At 40.0% G+C, this 22,536-nt stretch overlaps 1 long non-coding RNA gene across 1 annotated transcript; it reads left to right on the forward strand.

The window, feature by feature from the left end:
• Window positions 1-3,836: 3,836 nt before the first annotated feature.
• LOC138903509 (uncharacterized) lies at window positions 3,837-21,598 on the forward strand. The gene is made up of 2 exons (XR_011412691.1): window positions 3,837-4,320; window positions 21,256-21,598. It is a non-coding gene; the product is annotated as an uncharacterized lncRNA (long non-coding RNA).
• The last annotated feature ends 938 nt before the right edge of the window (window positions 21,599-22,536 follow it).

The following is a 22,536-nucleotide window of genomic DNA, read 5'->3' on the forward strand; positions in this document are numbered from 1 at the left end:
CGGGGGATTCGGGTAATTTTTGGACCACCCGAAGCATGTTTATGATGGATGATTTCTGCTGGTGTATGGTGTCATCGCTTTCAAGAGGGGTGTCTTGCATTCGCGATGAAGGAGTTGGGCTGAGGGGGTCGTTGTTCTTTGCTTTCGTGATAGAGGAGTCGCATTCGCGAAGGTTGTGGTTGTTGTGCTTCGCGTTTGCAGATGGGGAGCCGCGTTTGCGAAGAAGAAGCTTGGTCCCGAGGCTTTGACCTATCTGTTCGCGTAGGTGCTTGTCGCGTTTGTGAAGAGGTAAGGCTATAAGCCTTCGTGTTTGCGTGGCTCCCGTCACATTCACAAAGGAGGTTTTCTGGTGGAGGAGGATTTGTGCTTCGCGAAGGCGAGGATTGGGCCGACTTCACGAAAGGGTTGGGCTGGGTAGACTACTTAAGTTTGAAATTTCGGGATTTTACCTATTCTTTCATATTTTTAACCCTAGATTTCGAGAAAAGGCATTTTTGGAAGGGATTTTCACTACTACCTTGAGGGTAAGTAATTTTCACTTAGATTTAATAATACACCTTGATAACCCATGGATTTATACACTTAGAACATGAATTTTTAAAGAGAAAATTGGGGTTTTTATCTACAACTTAAGAGGGTATATTTTGGGTATTTGAGGATCGATTTGAACTCGGTTTTGGAATCTAATCATATATTTGGACTCGTGAGATTATCGTTAGTCAGGATCTACCCCTTAACTTGGGTTTTGACCATGTAGGCCCGGATTAACTTTTGGGGATTTAATTAAAGATTGGAGCTTTATTATTTGAGATTAATTCATATATCTTTATTTGACGTTATTGAGTTGTATTTGACTAGATTCGAGTCGTTTGGAGGTTGATTTGAGAGGAAAAACTATTTTGGAAGGTTGAAGTTGTTACCGAGTGGAGGTAAGTCTCTTGTCTATCCTTGTAAGAGGGAATTCTCCCCATAAGTGATCTATTTACTACTTATTATTTGATTCACGAGCCACGTATATGCGAGGTGATGAGCATATATCCGTAGCAAGGTTATGACCATATCCAGTAGAGTTTGGCTTATGATTAAGCCTTGTTTAGACTATGTGAATTTTATATCCATATTTTTATTGATTCTATGACTACCTGATAACTCATAATTATGATTAAAAGCATGCTTAAGGTTATACTTGTTGAATTTGGATTAAAGGATTATTTTGCCATATTGAACTTTATTATAAAATCGTAGTCATACATTTGACTTATGTGACACATGATTTGGCGGTTAAATGGCTCAATTCACTCATTTTAAAATTTTACGATTAGAATCATGAATGTTGAAATTACTCATTAAATTTTATGATAAATTGAATTATATGATTAGCCATAGCCATCGTTTAGCGATATGAATTTTTATCCGCATCTTTATTATTATGTCCAGTGCTTCTTAATTATATTATTTTATATACATATATTGTCACGATCCGAATCCCACCATAGGGGTCGTGATGACACCTAGTCTCTAAAACTAGGTAAGCCGATCACTCATCAATATTAAAATCAGCCAAACACTAATTACTGCTCAAAAGTGCTTTTCAAATTAATTAGCCAAACACAAACTACTTCTCACCAAAAGCACTTTTTTAAAAAGTACTTTTGAGAAAAGCACTTATCAAAATAAGCTGATTTTAGAAGCTTGGCCAAACAGGCTATTAGTCTGATAAATCTTTCTCCTAAGATAAAAAACCTAGTCTGATGAATTTTCTCCTACGATAATTAAAAAAAAGAAGAAGTCTGGATTTAAAAAAAAAAAGAAGCGTCATTTGTTCACGCCCTCAGAAAATAAGCATTGGGGCAATTTGTTTAAAAGAATGATTTTCTCAAAAAAAAAAAAAATGAAAATAATTTTTCTCAAAAAAAAAAAAGAAAAAAATTCCTTCTTGGTTCGTTTTAGCATAGGGTACACAATTCCCTAGTCTCGTTTTCCAACATAGGATCTCCACTCCCTAGTTGATTTTATTTTAGACATAGGGTCTCCATTCCCTAATCTCCTTTTCCAACATAGGGTCTCCACTCCCTGGTTGATTTTTATTTTAGACATAGAGTCTCCACTCCCAGTCTTCTTTTCCAACATAGGGTCTCTACTCCCTAGTTGATTTTATTTTAGACATAGGGTCTCCACTCCCTAGTCTTCTTTTCTAACATAGAGTCTTCACTCCCTAATTGATTTTTATTTTTAGACATAGGGTCTTCACTCCCTATTCTCTTTTCCAACATAGGGTCTCCACCCCCTAGTTGATTTTTATTTTTAGACATAGAGTCTCAACTCCGTAGTCTCTTTTCCAACATAGGGTCTCCACTCCCTAGTTGATTTTATTTTTGACATAGGATCTTCACTCCTTAGTCTCTTTTCCAACATAGGGTCTCCACTCCCTAGTTGATTTTTAGTTTTAGACATAGGGTCTCCAATCTCTAGTCTCTTTACCATTATCAGGGTACACTATTCCCCATCGCATTTCCCAAACATAAGGTACACCAATCCTCAGTTGAGGCACCATTTAGATAATCAGGGTACATCATTCCCAAGAGAATCATGTTTTCCCAGGGTACACCAATCCCGACCTTTTATTTCTTTCAATAATGAAGTAGAATAGAGTTTTGTTACAAATAACTCATAAAATTTTTCTAGTTAAAACTGGGGCAGAAAAATTTTATTTGTTTATTTGTTTTAGTGTCTGAGCAGGTTTTACCTCGAGGCATGGGGTTTGAGATGACCAAAAGAAGAAATCTTAATCCAAAATAAAGAAAAATAATAAAAGAAGTAAATCCAAAATATAGAAGAAGTAAATCCAAAATGCAGAAGCGGATGAAAGGAAGTGGACTGCTCAAGACATGTCTGAAGTCACGAGCATTGCATGTCCCGTTTTGGTCATAAGAAGCCATAGAAGAATGAACTAGCACCTGCAGCTAGCAAGCATTAAGATTCATATCAGAGTCTGCATGAAGAACCACTCAAGACTCAAGATCAAGTTTTAGAAGACTTATAGAAAGGAATCTTATAACTCATAGCTGATAGGCTTGTTTAGTTTATTTTCATTTTGATTTTGGTGTAATAAGGGGTTCAGCAAGCGGCAACAACAGCAACAACAGTGAAATCATAGCTCTTTAGTAGTCCCAGCTACCAAAACCTCCAGAACTATACTGACCTGATTCCTTTATAGCCAAGGATATGTAGGCAACCTCGGAAGCAAGGTTCGGTCAAACTTTTCAAAACGCTTCCCATGGAGTATCAGGCGGGCAAATATTGCTCATAATTGCTCACTTTATCTTTGCCCGAAAATTCTTCATATTCTCGAGCAAAGGGGGTAGCTGTGAACACCTAATTTTTGCCCCAAATAGGAAATTACTCCTAAAACTAGTCCAAAAATAATTTTAATTGTTTTTTTTTTAATTTTTAGGAGTTTTTCTTTTATTTGTTTTGCATTTATTCGCATTGTTCATGCATATTTAGAAATGTTTTAAATCATAAAAACCATCAAAAAAAATATTTTATCTTTCATTTAGGGTGTTAATTGCTTTTAGTAATTAATCATAGGTTAAAAGCATGATTAAAATAAAATTTATTTGCTTAATTGGCCAAAATGTGAATTTTAACAAAGAGGGAAAGAGGGCTGCCCGAAATTGGGTTAATTTCCAGTGGCCCAGGTGAATTTCACCAGCAAATAGCCCAATATCCATTCCTAGCTCGCCCCTTCTGCACCTCAGCCCAATCCCATGACCCGGTCCAATAACCCTTCCTCCCAGGCCATCAAACGACGTAGTTTAACAGAAAAACTACGTCGTTTCCTCCCCCTCACTCACTAAAAACGACCCATTCCCTATTCTCAAAAGAGAACGGACCCCCTCCTAGAAAAAAAAAATCCTAGCTGCCTTTCAATTCCAAAAACCCCAACACGTTCTCTGATCTCTCACTCTCTCATCTGCATCTACACACCATCATTCTCTCTTGTTATTCACTCATCTCCCACCTCACTATCCCTTTTACTTATACAAAAATCTAAAAAATAAATAAAAATTCTAGATTCGAAAATTGCATCTCAAATTCTAAAACAAAAGCTTCATGAAAATGGAAAACAAAACAACAAAAGAGGGGAATTCAGAATTACTTCAATCTCTATTCATCTGGTATATATATATTCTGGGAGTTCGAAGGATATTTAAGCTATTAGAGTCGCCGTTTGTTGCTGCAACCGTACTGAGCTCTGTTTGGTTTGAATTTCGCCTTTATTTGGCCAATCTGTTAGTGATTTCACTGTTCATCTAGGTCAGTTCTCAAATTCCTTGTATTTGATTTTAATTTGGGTGAAAGCATGTGGAAAACAAGGATGAATACCGTGAAAGGTGTAGATCTAGGAAGAAACAAACAATAAAAATAGAAACGAGAGAGGGAGGAAAGCAGATCTGGGGAAAACGTGAATTATAGAATCTGATTTCAATAGTAATTGTAAATTAGTAGCATTCAAAACAAAAGGTTAGATTCATGAATTATTCTGGATGTTGGGTGTTACTGGTCTTTTAAGAAAGGAAATCGAATTGGGCTAAAACTAAAGATGAGGTTTGGGTTTAATTTTGCCTAAGAGATTTATGGCTAGTAAGGATTCTGGCCATTTGGTTTCAAGTGGCATGTCAATTTGTTAGCTAGAAATTAAGAGAGTTTTAAGCTTAAAATATTTTTCATGCCTTATTCTTCTAATTAGTCACGTTCATAAGCTTTATAGAATAAATTATGGAGTCGCAACATTAACTCTAATTTTTAGCATTTTTTATAATTTTGTGTTAATTAATTCACATCACCTCTCCCACAATAATCTTCCATAACTTAGCCTCACAAATAATCTCAAAGTTAGTTTAGAATATTAACCTTTAAACATCGTAGTTTGCTTTAGGCGCAATTAATAATAAATCATCGTGGCCATGGGTACAGTTCCTGTGGCATGATCACGATACGTAAATCCCAATTCGAGTGCGCGTTTCACGCGACTCGACCACAACTTTAAATAATAATTAAAATAAACATGTTGTGAATCACGGGTGCGTTTCACGTGGCGTGATTTGCGATGTGTACAAAAATAATAAGTGTGCGATACCGCGACTGGTTTAAATAAACTCCATAATTGTTTAAAATAATTAAAAGCGGTAATGCACAAAAGGTTCTAAAACATGTAATAATTCAGATATTTACGCCACGTATTAATTGTTAAGCGACCGTGCTAAAACCACGGAACTCGGGAGTACCTCACACCTTCTCCTGGGTTAACAGAATTCCTTACCCGATCTTCTGTATTCGCGGACCATAAATAGAGTCAATTTTCTCGATTTGGGATTTTAAAATAAACCGGTGACTTGGGACACCATCATAATTTTTCCAAATGGTGACTCTGAATTAAATAAATAATCTCATTTCGAATAATGTTACTTTAATTGGAAAAACTCCCTATCCATCGGGAAAAAGGAGGCGTGAAAGCCTCAAAAGACACTACGTTGACGTGACTATATGGACGCGATCGCAATTCATCAATCACCTAAGATAATGTGAACGCGACACCTACACGCGAACACGAAGAACAAACCACCTGACTTCCCATGCCTGACATAATCCCTACGCGATAGCGACTAACAATCGCAAACGCGAAGCTTCAGCTCCGTAGTGACCGCAATTGTGACCTCAACAACGCGAACGCGAAGAACATAAGGGTGATAGCCACCAAACACACTACGCGATCGTGATAACCCTTCTGCGATCACGATTAACACCAGAACACCAGAAGACAACTGATTCAAAACAAAGGGGAAATGGTTTGAAACCCATCCGAATTACACCCGAGGACCCCGGGACCCCGTCTAATCATACCAACCAATTCCTAAACATAGCATGGACCTACTCGAGTCCTCAAATCACATAAAATAATATCAAAACCACGAAGCGCACACCAATTCAAGCTTAATGAACTATTTCAAATTCCTGAATTCCAAAATTACGCTGAACATGCCTAACCAACTCGGAATGACCTCAAAATTTACAACACAAGTCATAAATTACCATACAAACCTATTCCAAGGCTTGAAATCCCAAACGGATATCGATAATCACAAAGTCAACTATGGGTCAAACCTATCAACTCTCCAAGCCATCAAACTTCTAACTTTCGAAAATTAGCCTCAAAATCATCTAGGAACACTAGAAATCAAATCCGAGTATACGTCTAAGTCCAAAGTAATTATCCGGACTTCACGAAACCATCAAACTTCGATGCACGGTCAATTACGCAAAAGTCAAACTTGGTCAACACTTCCAACTTAAGCTTCCAAGTTAAGAACTAAGTGTTCCAAATCACTCTGAAATCTTCCCGAAACCAAACCAACCACGTATGCAAGTATTAATACCTCATATAAAGATATTCAAGACCTCAAACTGCTGAACGAAATACCAAAGCTCGAAACGACCAGTCCGGTCATTACGTTCTCTCTCTTTTAAACAAACGTTCGTCCTCGAACGTGCCAGGAGTTGTTCCAAAGACATCAAATCATTGTATAAACTCACCATACATATACCCATGCGTGATCCCGTCACCAATATCCATATAAGCCAGTCACCAATATCCAAAGCTTCACTTAGCTTACAAGCACCCTTAATGGCATCACAACACCATAAAGACTCTCTTCTTCACTCAGGCTAACTTTTGAGGTTAGGTCTAGGTAAAACCACCTTGGATTCAACTTGGAACCTTAGAGAACTGCTAGAGAGGTGTTGAGAGAGTTTGGGAACTGTCCTTGGTCGAAAATGACCAAAAATGAGTCGTCCAACCCTTTTAAAATGTTCAAGGGTCGTCCATCGCCTAAGTGTGTCCCATTGGGAGCTGCTTGTGCGGTCTCGCGAAAACTCGAATATCGCTATACTCCGATGTCATATCGATGAACGGTTTAATGCGTTAGAAACTAGACTCGTACATCTTCAATTTGATAGGTGGATTTCCAAGTATATTGGGAGAAAAGCTCTGCTATATTTGACATGACTTTCAGCATATTTATGAATGTAACTTGTGATGACCTTTGCCAACTTTTGTTCCACAACTCGCTTGACTTCAAAAAATAACACACGACTATCATATGACTAAAATAACTCATAACATAACCTCATTATCATATTAAGCACCCTAGTATCACTGTCACGCCCCAAAACCGAGGAGCGCGATCGGTGCCCAACCGAGTGAACACGACCGAGCAAGCCTGTTAGATTTCATTCTACCCAAACTCATCCACGAATAGAGATAATACATATTTTCATTAATTAGACGAAAATGTGTTCATGTATACAATACCAATTCATTTCCAATAGTTTCATCATTTTTAAAGTCTCAAATGGACAAGTAATACAACCACTACATAACATAGTTTGTCTTTCCCCAGCACCAATACACAACCCACACTATGTCTACGGAGCCTCTATAGATAAAGAAGAGTACAATGATAATGCCGGCAACAAGGCCCCGGCTATACTTCAAGCCGAATACACAAAGTACAAAAGATACATGACCCCGGGATGAAGTGGGGCTCACTAAGTCAGCTGGGAAGAAGGTGTACTGCTATCACTGATCAATATCTCCTGTTGTGAAACTACCTGCATCCATTTAGAGATGCAGCGCCCCCGGCAAAAGGGACGTTAGTATCGTCGAATAGCACTAGTATGTATAACTAAACACCCTCTCAATAGAATGATAAATAATACAAACAAGATTATCATAATATCAATAAAAGCCTTAATCAACATCAAATCTCAATTTAGGATCAAGATAGTGTTCAAATTAATTTCCATATCTCACATTGGGAGATTTTTTGTATCGATATACCATTGTCCACAATACCATTATTCACAATACCATTATTCACAAAACCAGTACCACCGTACTCTTAGCATAGAGTCCGATTACGACCCGATCGGCTAGGCCATCTCATTAGAGATATCAACCACAATTTCTCTCAATATTAATACCACCGTCTTTAACACGGAGTCCGATCACGACCCGATCGGCTAGGCTATCCATTAGGGACATCGACCACAATCACAATTTCAATTACAATTTCCAGCACAATCACCACCATGTGTGTGGCATGGTGCCCGATCATGACCCGACCGGCTAGGCTGTCTTATTTGAGACATCAACCTTTCTATATCAATCATCGCATTTCATATTACTTTCACATCTTTTCATTTCATTGGCACTATTGGCCATAATTATAAGATCATTCTTGGCACGTTGGCCATGTTCAGTATTTCATGCTCACCTTATCAATTTCAAATATCATTATTTTCATCAACAACAAATACAATTCTAATCAAGGTGTGTAGTACACATGTGAGCAATTTAGAGTCTAAGGCACATAGAGATATTTCACAAAATTTGGCATAATAGCCTTCATTTGAACTTGACTTAAAGTCGAAACATTATTAATGCACAACCCATATTTTAACACATCCTCAATTGGTAACATAACATGAATAAAGCATTTGGGATGCTTGTTGAACATATATCTTTCAACCCAATCTTACTCGGAATAGCCAGTTTCATAATGAATCACTCGGGACTTACACAATTTATATGAATATCGTGGGATTCAATTCTAAGAGAAGAGTTTAGCCAACATACCTCACTTGAGCTTCCTTACACTCTAAATGTTCCGGAATTCTTAGCAACTTCAATCTATTTTAGAAATATACAAATTGCACCAAAATTAGGAAGATGATCATAGTTCTAGCTTATTTGGGCATTTTATCAAACACTAGGTGTGTATAAGGTTTCAAGGCCCTTTTATGGAGGATTCCATCATCCCACAACCCAATCTTTACCATGCTTAGTTCAACAATCTTCCTACACCCCTTGATATCACATGCATGTAAAATAAACAACTCTCATGCCCAACAATTTCCTTGCTAATTACCCATTTCTAGACAAAATTCGAAATTGAGGGTTAGGGTGTAGAATCTTACCTCTAGGATGAAGACCTAGTGAGTTTCCCTTCTTAATCTTCCAAAACTTGAGCAAGAATTGAAGAATAAATTATTGAGGAGCACCTTCTCACTCTAGGGCACTCTCTCTCGCTCTAAAATATCAGATTATAGCTCAAAAATGGCCTAAAGAGTGTATTTAACGAAATAAGGTCGGGTTTTAAAAACCCAAAAATGGAGCTCCGGGACAAGGTATGTGATCGCATATGCGGACTGCATATCGGTCGCATAATTATTTACAAAATAGCCAAAAGAACTGTCTGTGTATGCGGTCACTATGCGGTCCGCATAACTGTTATGCGGTCGCATAATGCACCGCATAACAGTTATGCAGTCGCATAGTCGACCGCATAGCTGCTTCCAGAATGGCCCTCGCCTGCTCACTTTTGCGGCCATTATGCGGCCCGTAGAGTGATTATGCGGTCGCATAATGGACCGCATAAACGCACTTTCTGCCAAAAAATTGGGGTTTTTATACTTAAGAACTTTGAAATTTTTTGGAGTGTTACAATCACCCCAAATGTACATGTTATAATATTCCCAACTTGCCGACTTCCGACGAAACTTATTTTCTTCGATTCATTTAGCTTCTAAACCTTCCAACCCTCTTGGTACTTGCAGTTCATGATCATAAATATTTGTAACCTCCAAGGTAACATGATTAACTTACTTTATGTACTTTCAAAGATGATCTCATTTTTGAGCTTACATTAATTGACTTACGACGTACCTTACGTACGGAAACATGGGTGTAACAAAATGCCACCTAGTCACATACGACGCAATCCGTACCCAACAAGCAACAACTCGAATATAACTGAAGATGGAAAAAAAACCAAATGAGAGGACTATCCAGCAAGTCCAACAGGTACAACCCCCAATGGTACCATACTATGAATCCATCCCACAAGGGAGAAGCAAAACACGCAAAATAACCACAAAGAATCTCATCCTAACATAACCCTACTGCAGCACGTAGCCCGGTCCAAACATACCTATCCACACAAAATATCCATCGAGCCATAATGCTCACAATCAACAACCACATGTTTATCAAAAGAAAACACGCGAAACTCATGACCATAACCATAGAGAAATAGATAGCACAATATACTACCAATGGGGAAAGCATGACAAAGGTGCCATAAGCAACTCAACATTCCAAGAGCCACCTCGCTCCAAATCTCGCCACCAAGAATGGACAGAGCCGCACCATACATGTGAATAGCCACGTAGTCTCACAAACCTGTCATAGCATAAGAAAGAAACATATGAAACAAATTAAGATACAAATAACATCCTTTCCGCTCGATGATACACCCAAATTAACTGATGCGCAAGAGTGAGCAACCCGATTCGATGTCGGATACACATTCTCATTAGGCCTACTAATGGGCCCCCAAATCAATCCGGATCATCCTAAAATAGGTAAACAACCTTCCAAAAGTCTATAGTAACCTATCCATAACACACCCCATTAGCTGTCTAACCCTTAACATATCTTCACAGTCCACAAGCAAGGAATAGTCTCCCTATGAAAACATCTAGCCTCTAAACCTCAAGAATATATGAATCTCCATATTCGATCCCAACTTCACCACTCAGTAACTGACAATCACTCATATACAATCATCTCACAGAAAATACTCACATAATCCTCTGCGCCATGTAGCAAAACCTGAACATCAATAGTCAACATCTAGGCGATTATCATAATATGAGTCAAGCATCCGCAAGTTATAAACACAATGCGTTTCCTAACACGCACACCCTTCTCAGGCGATACAAGGTTGTACTAACATCCTCTAACATCTGAAATCTCCCATACCGTCTAAAACTCATGACCTTTTTTTCAAAAGCGAACTTCAACCTTGCCTATGAAATCTCAATACCATACGGTGCACCACTTTATCATGCTATCGTATAAAAAAATGAGGACCCCATTCTCAACTCTGAATCACAAGTAGGATATACATCCCATAAACTGCAAACCTTTCACTAACTCAATTACGTGGAACAAAATCACAACAGGTAATGAATTCCACATGCCTGTAGAGTACATCAACCGCAATTCGTGGCGAAACTATTCCAAAATCTTCGGAACCCATTTGCACATAATCAAATCCTCAGAACTGATTTCCCTCTAACTTAACCAAGTAATGAAGACTGCCAAACCCGAAGGTAAGTCATTCCAAAATGCTCATTCTGAAGGGACCTTCTACGAATCCGAAGCCGTTTCTTGCGTCTCTCTGATACTGCCATGTTGAGTCAACAATGATATAGAAGTACCGCAAGTGTAGACACCATCTAGCACAGATCTCAATCCTAGCCATACTAATCCTTGTCCAAGATCCACCATATTAAGTAACAGAAGATCAACCCTAGTCTCATAACCCCTAATAGTGCCCAAACAATAATGATTGACACAATCCACCACAATAGAGTCTCCAACGGGCATAGACATATAAATAGGAGTATCTAGAGAATCACAAGACATATCCAAATATGAAGCAAAGTAGGATGACACATACGAATAAATCGAACCTGGATCAAATAAAATTGATACATCTCTATGATAGTCCGGAACAATACCTGTAATAAAAGAATCTATGCAACTGCCTCAGTCCTATCAGGGAAAGAATAACAATGGGCCTGGCCTCCCCTTTTAGGTAGTCCTCTAGCTATATGTCCTCCACCTATAGCTGACTGTGCAGGTGGAGTAGCAACTGGAGCGAAAACCATAGTCTGAGTACCCTGCTGAGGTACAGTCGTTTAGAGTCTGGGACAATATCTCACCAAGTTCCTTGTATCCCCACACTCAAAACAACCTCTTTGCCGATGTGGTTGCTGGATCTGAGTCTTCCCGGGATGACTGAAGTAATCACTTTAAAAACCTCGTACAGAAGGTGCACTAAAGGATGGCTACCCGGTACAAGTTCTCTGAAATCCATGGCTAGTTGGAGCATCATATGAGACCTGAAGTGCGGGCAGAACTGGTCGACTGGCAAAACCTCTACTATGGCGGGTCTTGGCCGCAAAATAGAAAGCAGTAAATCCTCTAGATCCACGAGGCTTCTTAGCCTCCCTATCCTCCCTCTCCAGCCCGCGGATACGTTCCAACCTCCTAGCAAAATCCATAACCTGATGAATGGAGTCTCAGTCTCCAACTCCTGTGCCATCCCAAATCTGAGGCTGTATGTGAGTCCCTCAATAAATCTACACTCTCTCTCTCTAATAGTGGAAAGCAAATCAGGTGCATGATGACATAACTCTATAAACCTCAGAGTATACTCAGACATAGTCATACTCCCTTGGCGTAACTGCTCAAACTGGATAAGCAACTCGTCCCTGCAGATTTGTGGAATAAACTCCCTCAAGAAAAGACCAGAGAACTAGGACCAAGTAAGTGGTGCTGCGCCAGCTAGCCTACTCGCCTCATAAGTCTTCCACCATTTATATGCCGGTCCCGTTAACTAAAAGGTAGTACGTTCGGCCCCGCGACTCCACCCAGCCCATAGTACGAAGAATGCAGTGACATTAATCCAAGAAACCATGCGCATCCTCAAAATCCCCGCCACTAAAATGAGGAGAATGATACTTCTGGAACCTCTATAACCTCTTCTGCTCTTCAACCGACGCACCTGCTGTCACGACCCAAAATCCAACTAGCCGTGATGGCACCTAATCTCACCCGCATAAACACAATCCGATTCAATTAATTTTTAACTGACTCTAATACACTCCCCAAGGACTGGTAGTACCAATCATGAGCTTCTAAGATTAGAAATTACAAAGCTGGTGTGAAATAAAAGTACGTCATGTGTATGAAATATACATGAACAAATTGAAAATTCTCAAACTACCATGAACAAGAGGTAGCAATGACTGGAACGCAGGTACATCTTCAGATCCAGCTCTCGCCGTATGCAGCTACATCAACATCTGAAATCTGCACACAAGGTGTAGAAGTGTAGGAAGAGTACAACCGACCCCATGTACTCAATAAGTAACAAGACTAACCTTTGGGCTGAAAGTAGTGACGAGCTCAACAGGTATAGTCCAATATAAAAATAACAGTACATAAATGTAGGCATGCTTTCACGTACAACAGTTAAGCTCAGTGCAAATAAAATAGCTCAATTCTGACTGATATGAGGAATTTGACATATTTACATCTACATGCAAATGTACATACTATATGTGATGCACTTCAGTGGAAACCTCGTATACTCAAATCTCAAAATACTCAATCACTCAGTACTGTATACGGCCAATCCAGCCCAGGGAAGATCCATTCCATATATATGTACACATCGACTGACAGTCGGTCACTCAGTACTGTATAAGGCTAATCCAGCCCAGGGTAAATTTATCCCCAAATGTAAATGACCCGGACAAGATTCATGTCCAGGGAAATTCATCACAATTATAAATAAATAAGGCAAGTCCATACCCTGGGAAGTACATCCCAAATATATATAAATAAGGCAAGTCCATTCCCTGGGAAGTCCATCTCGAATATAAATCATGTACGCTCATTGTGGGGGGTGCAGACTCCGGAGGGGCTCCTTCAGCCCAAGCGTGATATAAAGCAGATATGGATTGCTGTAGGCGGGAAGCCCCGATCCATATAATAATAAAGCCGATATGGCCTGTTGCAGTCAGCCAACCACGATCCATATAATAATAAAGCCGATATGGCCTGCTGCAGGTAGGCAACCCCGATCCATATAATAATAAAACCGATATGGACTGCTGCAGGCGGGTAGCCTCGATTCATATAATAATAAATATAAAGCCAATATGGCCTGATGTGGCGCGCAGCTCGATCCCATAAATATCCTCACAATGGATGAATATGACTGAGTATGAAATGTACATTTTAAATAATTAGTTCAACAACAACACGACCATATGGGTCCCAAAATATCGGCACGTAGCCTAAACATGATCTTTAATACGAGCCTCGGCTCAATTTCTCTAACACGTGGAGAATATTCGGGTAATAAAATGATTCTTTAATTTTACAACTCCACAAAATTTATTTAAGTCACAATTTCTATGGTGCACGCCCACACGCCCATCACCTAGCATGTGCATCACCTTCATACAATCCACATAACACATAATTCAGGAATTTATACCCTCGGAACAATGTTTAGAAATGTTACTTACCTCGAACAAGCCGAATCCAATGCCGAGTAAGATAAGCAATACTCCAGAAATTCCATTCCGCGCATATCAACCTCCATACGCCTTCCTATCTCCTCAACTCAAGCCAAATGATTTGTATCTATTCAAACAACGTGCAAATTAATCACAATTTACTCCAATACTTACAATTTAACAATTTATAAAAATTTCCAACTCCGCTCGAAAAGTCGGCAGTGGGGCCCACGTCTCAAAATCCGACGAAACTCACAAAGTCCGACAACCCATTCAATTACGAGTCCAACCACCTAGTTTCACTCCAATCCGACTCCTAATCGATATTCAAATCCCAAAAATTCGTTTTATGAAATTCCTATAATTTTCCCTAAATTTCCATCTTAAAATACTAATTAAATGATGAAAACAATGATATATTCATGTATATTAACCAAATCCCAGTTAGAATCACTTACCCCGATGATATGTTCCTAACGATATGTTATATTTTCAGTGATGTCTCCAAAGACTACAGCCACCCAGAAGGGAAAGTCCGTGGCTGGTGATATTACTTGTCGAGCGCCACGAGTGATCAGGGCTCGGAGAGAGTCTCATAGTGAGATTCCATCTCAGACTTCACATACCTCGCCCTCTCCAGGAGAGCTCCGAGGGGCACCAACTCCAGCGCCCGCTCATGGACGTTCAGCCCCTCAACCGGATGCACCGGGTCAGGAGATGAGGGATGCTATTCAGTTAATAACTCGATTAGTAGCCGCACAAGCTCGACACCTGGAAGTAGGTATTGGTCATGCAGATAGGTCCGTCAGTGCGAGGGTTCGTGATTTTATTAATTTAGACCCTCCGGTATTCACGGGGGCAGATCCAAACGAGGACCCTTAGGTATTTATTGATAGAATGTAGAGGACGTTGAGGGTAATGAAGGCCACTGCGACTGAGTCAGTTGAGCTAGCTTCCTATAGACTCCAAGATGTTGCAGTTAATTGGTACGAGTCTTAGGAATTGTCCAGAGGTGATGATGCCTCTCTAGCAGTATGGCAGGAGTTTACAGAAGCTTTTCTTTGTCATTATCTGCCACCAGAGCTTAGACGGGCCAAAATTGATAGGTTTTTGACCCTTTGGTAGGGTAACATGCGTGTTCAAGAATACAGTCTTCAGTTTGATTCGTTGGCTAGGTATGCTCCCACTATTGTATCTAAGATGGAGGATCGGGTTCACCAACCTTGGGGTTAGAACCGCACTTGCTTAACAATTGTATGTCTGTCTCACTTTAGCCAGACATGGATATTTCTCGTATTCAGGCATACGTTCAGGGTGTAGAGGAGCGTAAGCAGAAGCAAAGGATGGATCATGAGCATGATAGGGCCCAGAATAAGAGAGCGAGGTCTTCAGGTCCTTCTGGTGAGTTTCAAGGTGGTTAGTGACCACAATACCCGAGGTATCCAGCCCAGCCATCGGCTAGCGTGCCCCCTCAGTTTGGCGGTAAGAGATTTGATCGTTCCACATATTCAAGGTCTGGTCAGAATTTCATGGCCTCAAGTTCTCAGTATAGGGGTGAGTCAAGTCAGATGAGGCTGCCCTTGCCACGATGTGCTCAATGTGGTAAGTAGCATGCCGGGCAGTGCCGTATGGGGTTAGGTGTTTGTTATACTTGTGGTTATCCGGGCCACGTTATGAGGGATTGTCCGACGAGAGGTGATGCAAGCATAGCTCAGCCAGCGAGATCTGTAGCTGGTTTGTCATTATCAGTACGCCCCCTGGGCAAGGTTCACAAGCACCAATGAGTCGTGGTAGAGGCAGAGGCGGAGCATCTAGCTCGAGCGGTCCTCAGAACCACATTTATGCGTTGGCAGGATGACAGGATCTAGAGTCATCGCCTTATGTTGTTACAGGTATATTATCAGTCTTCTCATATGATGTATATGCACTGATTAACCCAGGTTCCACCTTATCATATGTTACTCCATTGGTTGCTAGTAAGTTTGGAATAAAGCCTAAATTGGTTAAACCTTTTGAGGTATCTACAACTGTCGGGGACTCAGTGGTAGCTAAGCTGAGTATATATGGGTTGTATAATAGTGGTTCATAGTCGATCTACCGTAGCGGACCTAATCGAGTTAGATATGGTAGAATTTGATGTTATAATGGGTATGGATTGGTTGGCTTCTTGTCATGACAACGTTGATTGTAGATCAAAGATAGTCCGATTTCAATTTCCAAGGGAGCCCGTTTTGGAGTGGAAAGGTAATACGGCGTCGCCGAGAGGTAGATTTATTTCCTATCTCAAGGCAAGGAAGATGATCAGAAAGGGCTACATTTATCACTTAGTTCGGGTTCAGGATGTGGTCACCAACCATTCAGTCCATCCCTGTGGTTAATGAGTTTCCCGATGTTTTTCCTGATGAACTTCCGGGTCTTTCGCCAGAGCGAGAAATTGAGTTTGCTATTGACCTACTACCGGATACTCATCCAATATCTATTCCTCCCTATAGAATGGCCCCCGTAGAGCTGAAAGAGTTGAAGGAACAACTAAAGGACTTGCTTGAAAAAGGCTTTATTAGACCTAGTACATCACCGTGAGGAGCACCTGTGTTATTTGTGAGGAAGAAAGATGGTTCCTTACGGATGTGTATTGATTATAGACAGTTGAATAAGGTGACGATCAAGAATAAGTACCCGCTCCCGAGGATTGATGATTTATTTGATCAGTTGCAAGGTGCCAAGTGTTTTTCAAAGATAGACTTGAGGTCCGGGTCCCATCAGGTAAGGGTTAAGGAGGAAGATATTCCGAAGACAGCATTCAGGACCCAGATACGGGCACTTTGAGTTTCGTGTTATGTCGTTTGGTTTGACTTATGCCCCAGCAGTATTCATGGATTTGATGAACTGTGTGTTCAGGCCCTTTTTAGATCTGTTCGTAATTGTATTTATTGACGATATATTGGTGTATTCTAGTTCAGAGACTGAGCATGCAGATCATTTGCGTACTGTGCTCAGAGTTCTACAAAAGGGGAAGTTGTATGCAAAATTCTCTAAATGTGAATTCTGGTTGAACTCTGTAGCTTTCCTTGGGCATATCATTTCGAGTAAAGGTATCTGGGTTGATACACAAAAGATTGAGGTAGTAAAGACTTGGCCTAGACCCACGACACCGACGGAGGTTCATAGCTTTCTCGATTTGGCAGGTTATTACAGGAGATTTGTAATGGGATTTTCTTCCCTTTCAGCACCTTTGATAAAGTTGACTTAGAAGGGAGCAAAGTTTCAATGAACTGATGCTTGCAAATGGAGTTTCCAGGCATTGAAGGAAATATTGACTTCTGCACCGGTTCTAACGCTCCCAGAAGGGACCGATGCGTATGTTACCTATTGTGACGCCTAGAGCGTTGGGTTGGGTTGTGTACTGATGCAGCATGGTAAGGTTGTAGCTTATGCTTCTAGACAACTGAGAAAGCACGAGAAGAATTACCCGACTCACGATTTAGAGTTAGCCACAGTGATTCATGCACTAAATATGTGGAGGCACTACTTGTATAGCATTCATGTTGATATCTATACGGATCATAAGAGCCTCCAGTATATCTTCAAGCAAAAGGAATTGAATTTATGTCAAAGGAGGTGGTTGGAGCTACTTAAAGATTATGACATTGATATTTTATACCATCCGGGGAAGGCGAACGTGGTAGCCGATGCCCTCAGCCGTAGATCTATGGGTAGCCTATCATATTTATAGCCAGAGAAGAGGGGAATAGCCCATGAGATTCATTAGCTAGCTAGTCTTGTAGTTCGATTACTGGACTCAGGTGATATTGGAATTACTATTCAGGATACGGCAACATCCTCGTTAGTAACTGAAGTGAAGGAATGCCAGTACGAGGATCCTGTGTTATTTCATTATAGGGATACCACCCCTCAGAAGGAGAAGACACCATTTGAAATTACAAAAGATGGGGTCCTCAGATATCGAGGACGATTATATGTCCCTAATGTTGGAGGGCTGCGTCGGGAGGTTATGGGAGAAACTCACTATTCTCGTTATTCTATCCATCCAGGAGCAAGCAACAAATATGTATCATGATATCAATGAGGTATATTGGTGGGACGGAATGAAAAGGGATATAGCGGAGTTTGTTGCTCAGTGCCCTAACTTTCAGCAAGTTAAGATTGAGCATCAAAAGCCCGGTGGATTATTGCAGGCTATGGAGATTCCGACTTGGAAATGTGAAGTAATTAATATGGATTTCATCGTAGTCTTACCTCGTACCCAGCGTAAGTTCGATTCTATATGGGTGATTGTTGATAGGCTTACAAAATCAGCCCATTTTCTGCCCGTTAGGACTACATATTCCGCAGAGCATTATGCAAGGCTTTATATTAAGGAGATAGTACGACTGCATGGTGTCTCTGTATCTATTATCTCGGATAGAGGAGCTCAATTTACAGCTAACTTCTGGAGGTTCTTCCAAAAAGGATTGGGGACTCAAGTAAATCTTAGTACAATATTTCATCCCTAGACAGATGGGCACGCTGAGCGTACTATTCAGACACTTGAGGATATGTTACGAGCTTGTGTGATAGACTTCAAGGGTAGCTGGGATGATCATCTGCCGCTTATTGAGTTCACATTTAATAATGGCTACCATTCCAGTATTCAGATGGCTCCATACAAAGCTCTTTACACACGTAAGTGTAGGTCGCCTATAGGGTGGTTTGATGTTGGGGAAATTACGTTAGTAGGACCAGAATTGGTACAACAGGCAATCGAGAAAATTAAGCTTATACAAGAAAGGTTATTAGCAACTCAAAGCCGTCAGAAGTCTTATGCGGATAATCGACGGCGAGACTTGGAGTTTCAGATTGATGATTGGGTATTCCTAAAGGTATCACCGATGAAAGGTGTCATGAGGTTCGGCAAGAAAGGAAAACTTAGCCCTCGGTACATTGGACCATATAGGGTCATACGCAAGGTAGGCCAGGTAGCATATGAGTTGGACTTGCCTTCGGACTTGGAATCTGTACATCCAGTCTTTCATGTGTCTATGCTCCGTAAATGTATCGGAGATCCTTCCAGAATCGTGTCAGTTGACGACATTCAGGTCACAGAGCAGCTATCATATGAAGAAACTCCCATTGCTATATTAGACAAACAGGTTCAGAGATTGAGAACCAAAGATGTAGCTTCGGTAAAAGTACTTTGGAGAAACAATAATGTGGAAGAAATGACTTGGGAGGCCGAGGAAGACATGAAGTCTAGATATCCCTACTTATTTCCTCCTCCAGAGAAGGGTCCGACTGAGACATCACAACCTTAAGGTACGTGTATGGATTCTTGTGTTAGTTATTGTCATTGGTCGTGTAAGGCCATTGTCGTTATTGATGAATGTGGTCCCATATAGCGTTGAATTATTGAGTTCTACAGGAAGAGTTGGTAGTAGTATTGTTACGAAGGCAACTCTGCCAAAGTTATATAGATCCCGAGAAGTTGAACATTCGAGGACAAATGTTTCTAAGGAGGGAAGGATGTTACATCTCGCATTTTCATATGTTAAAGTTTCGTCTTCAGTTAATCGACATAGACTCGGGGATGAGATTATCTTGAGGTTAACATATTTATGCTATTTATAACAAGCGATAAGTAAGTGCCATGAAGGATAATGGATACACGAATTAAAGAAAATGAGTTTCGTTGAGGGTTGTCGATTTGGGATAAAATACGGTGCGAGCTATAATACCCGATATTTACGAACTAGTACCATACAAGGTACCATATGACATCGATAGTATGATGTATAAGGTATATTAAAAAATAAGTAGAATTTTTAAGTAATTTGAGATAATTCTTAATTATGCGGGTAATTGGTTAATTATCGGGTAGCGGGATATTACCTAATTAATTAATAAATTAGTGGATAAAGATTTAAAATTCCCACCCCACCCCTACGTGGCAGCAAGCCACTTCCTAAGAATATGACTCTTAGTCATTTGTAATTAGGTGGCAAGATAATGTGTTAGTAACAAGACACCTCCCTTCTAATATTTTCTTAGTTAGCAACGTTAGTAACCAAAACACATCATTCTAACAAGACACCTCCCTTCTAATATTTTCTTAGTTAGCAATGTTAGTAACCAAAACACATCATTCTAACAAGACACTTCCCTTTTGCAAAGTTAGCAATGAAATTTCGTACAAAATTCCTACAATCAGAATGTTATCAATTCCTATAAGTTTTCAAAACTTCTTGCAACCAAACAATTCCAACAGGAATTATTAGCACCATAGCAACGTGAAATTTTACGGTTCTAAAGAAGTACGGTGCAACCTGTTCCAGGAATATCATACGGACTTTCCCTACTCCAGGTATGTTAAGGCTATCCTTTCTTTCTTTTTGGCATGATCCAAATTATACAGAAGAAACGAGCAAACGCACAGTTTTGATAAACGACTCTATTCATAGAAATACTAGGGGTCTCTGTGTTCTTGATTCCACATGTGACATATTATTATATCTTTTGTTCATGGGTCTCAGAATAATACGCAGTTGATAAAGTTTATCCGAAAGGAATATTCAGATTATTAACATATTTTCATGCATTTCATTCATTTATACATGTACATTGACCCATGACCAGATGACGTTATATACGCGTATATATATATATATATATATATATATATATATATATATATATATATATATATATATATATATGAGATATGGAAAAAGGTTGCGGCGTTATATATGCACCACCACATGATCAGTTGGTATATGTTGATGATGTTGCCCACAGTGGCCGAGACGATATAATGGAATGCCCTCAGAGGCTTGATGATGTAATGTACACCTATACCTATGCATGACACGACATTTATACGCACGTGCATGACATTATAAATGTTGCAGAATTTACAAAGTTATTCAGACTTACAGGTGGATTTCTTTATTCCATGTTTTATCTATGTTTTTTATGTACTGATTTTCATGCCTTACATAATCAGTACATTATTCGTACTGACGCCCTATTTCCCAGGGCCTGCGTTTCATGCTCGCAGGTGCAGGTAGGCAAGCTGACGGTCCCCCTTCTTAGGATCCTTGATCAGCGAGAGTTGGCGTGCTCCACTTGATCCAGAGCTGCTTTTGATTTTGGTATGATATGCTTGTATACATATATGGGTATGACGTGGCTCAGTCCCGTCTTTGTACAGTTGTATTTCTATTAGAGGTCTGTAGACAGTTATGTATAGTTGTATAGTATGTGGCCTTGCTGGCTTCCAATTTTGGATATATGGTTGTCTATAGCAGCCTTGTCGGCGCGCCCTATGTATTCCGCACATATATGTATATATGTCTTTTGGACAGGTTTTCCTCACGCATGTTATTCTCGTAATGCAGCAGATGTTATTCATGTTTATATCTTAGTCGCATGCTTAAGGGTGTTCGACAGGTAGGACTCGGGCACTCGTCGTGGCCCATCGTTTTGGGTCGTGACAGTCGGCATATGTTCAGTATACGAGTGATCATTTTGGTCTTATAGGTCCGTATGTCATATGTATAAGTTTGTATTACATGTTGGGTCGTCAAACGTTGAGTATTCCCTCATGTTTTATTCTAGTTATCTCACGGCAGCCTTTCTATCTCATTTTTCTATAATAGTATGATACGAAAAGATATGTTACATTGGTACTCGGTTGAGTAAGGTACAGGGTACCCGTCGCGGCCCATCGGTTTGGGACATGACAAAAGTGGTATCAGAGCAGTTCTGTCCTAGGGAGTCTACAAGTCGTGTCTAATAGAGTCTTGTTTATGGGTGTGTTGTGCACCACACTTATAAGTAGGAGGCTACATGGTATTTAGGACTATCACTCTTTATTCTTACTCTAGATCGTGTGGTAGAGCTCAGTTGTAAGAATTTAAACTCCTAAATCCTATTTTATTCATAATAAGATGATACCTCCATCCAAACGACAACTGGTAAGAGATTGACTGTGGCCGTGGAAGAGTTGGGTCAGAGGAACTCGACTTTTTGCATGATGCTTATGATGAGTAAATGTAAGGTCTTCAGCAGATCATGTGTGTACTAAGACGTGTAAGAATTTTGATAAGGAGAGATTCAGAAGGTAGATACAAGTTTCAATAAGTAAAAAAAGCAAGGTGAAGAAGGGTACGAGGTACCCAGCTAGTAAAGATTATCATTATTTACCATTCAGGAAGAGAGATATAAGCATTTCGAGTTACCTTCAACAATAAAAAATGTATGTACAATCGGCCACATCCATCTCAGTTATGCCCTATGGGAGCTAACAGATATGGT

Source organism: Nicotiana tomentosiformis, chromosome 12 (genome assembly GCF_000390325.3).
Source record: "Nicotiana tomentosiformis chromosome 12, ASM39032v3, whole genome shotgun sequence".
NCBI lineage: Eukaryota > Viridiplantae > Streptophyta > Magnoliopsida > Solanales > Solanaceae > Nicotiana > Nicotiana tomentosiformis.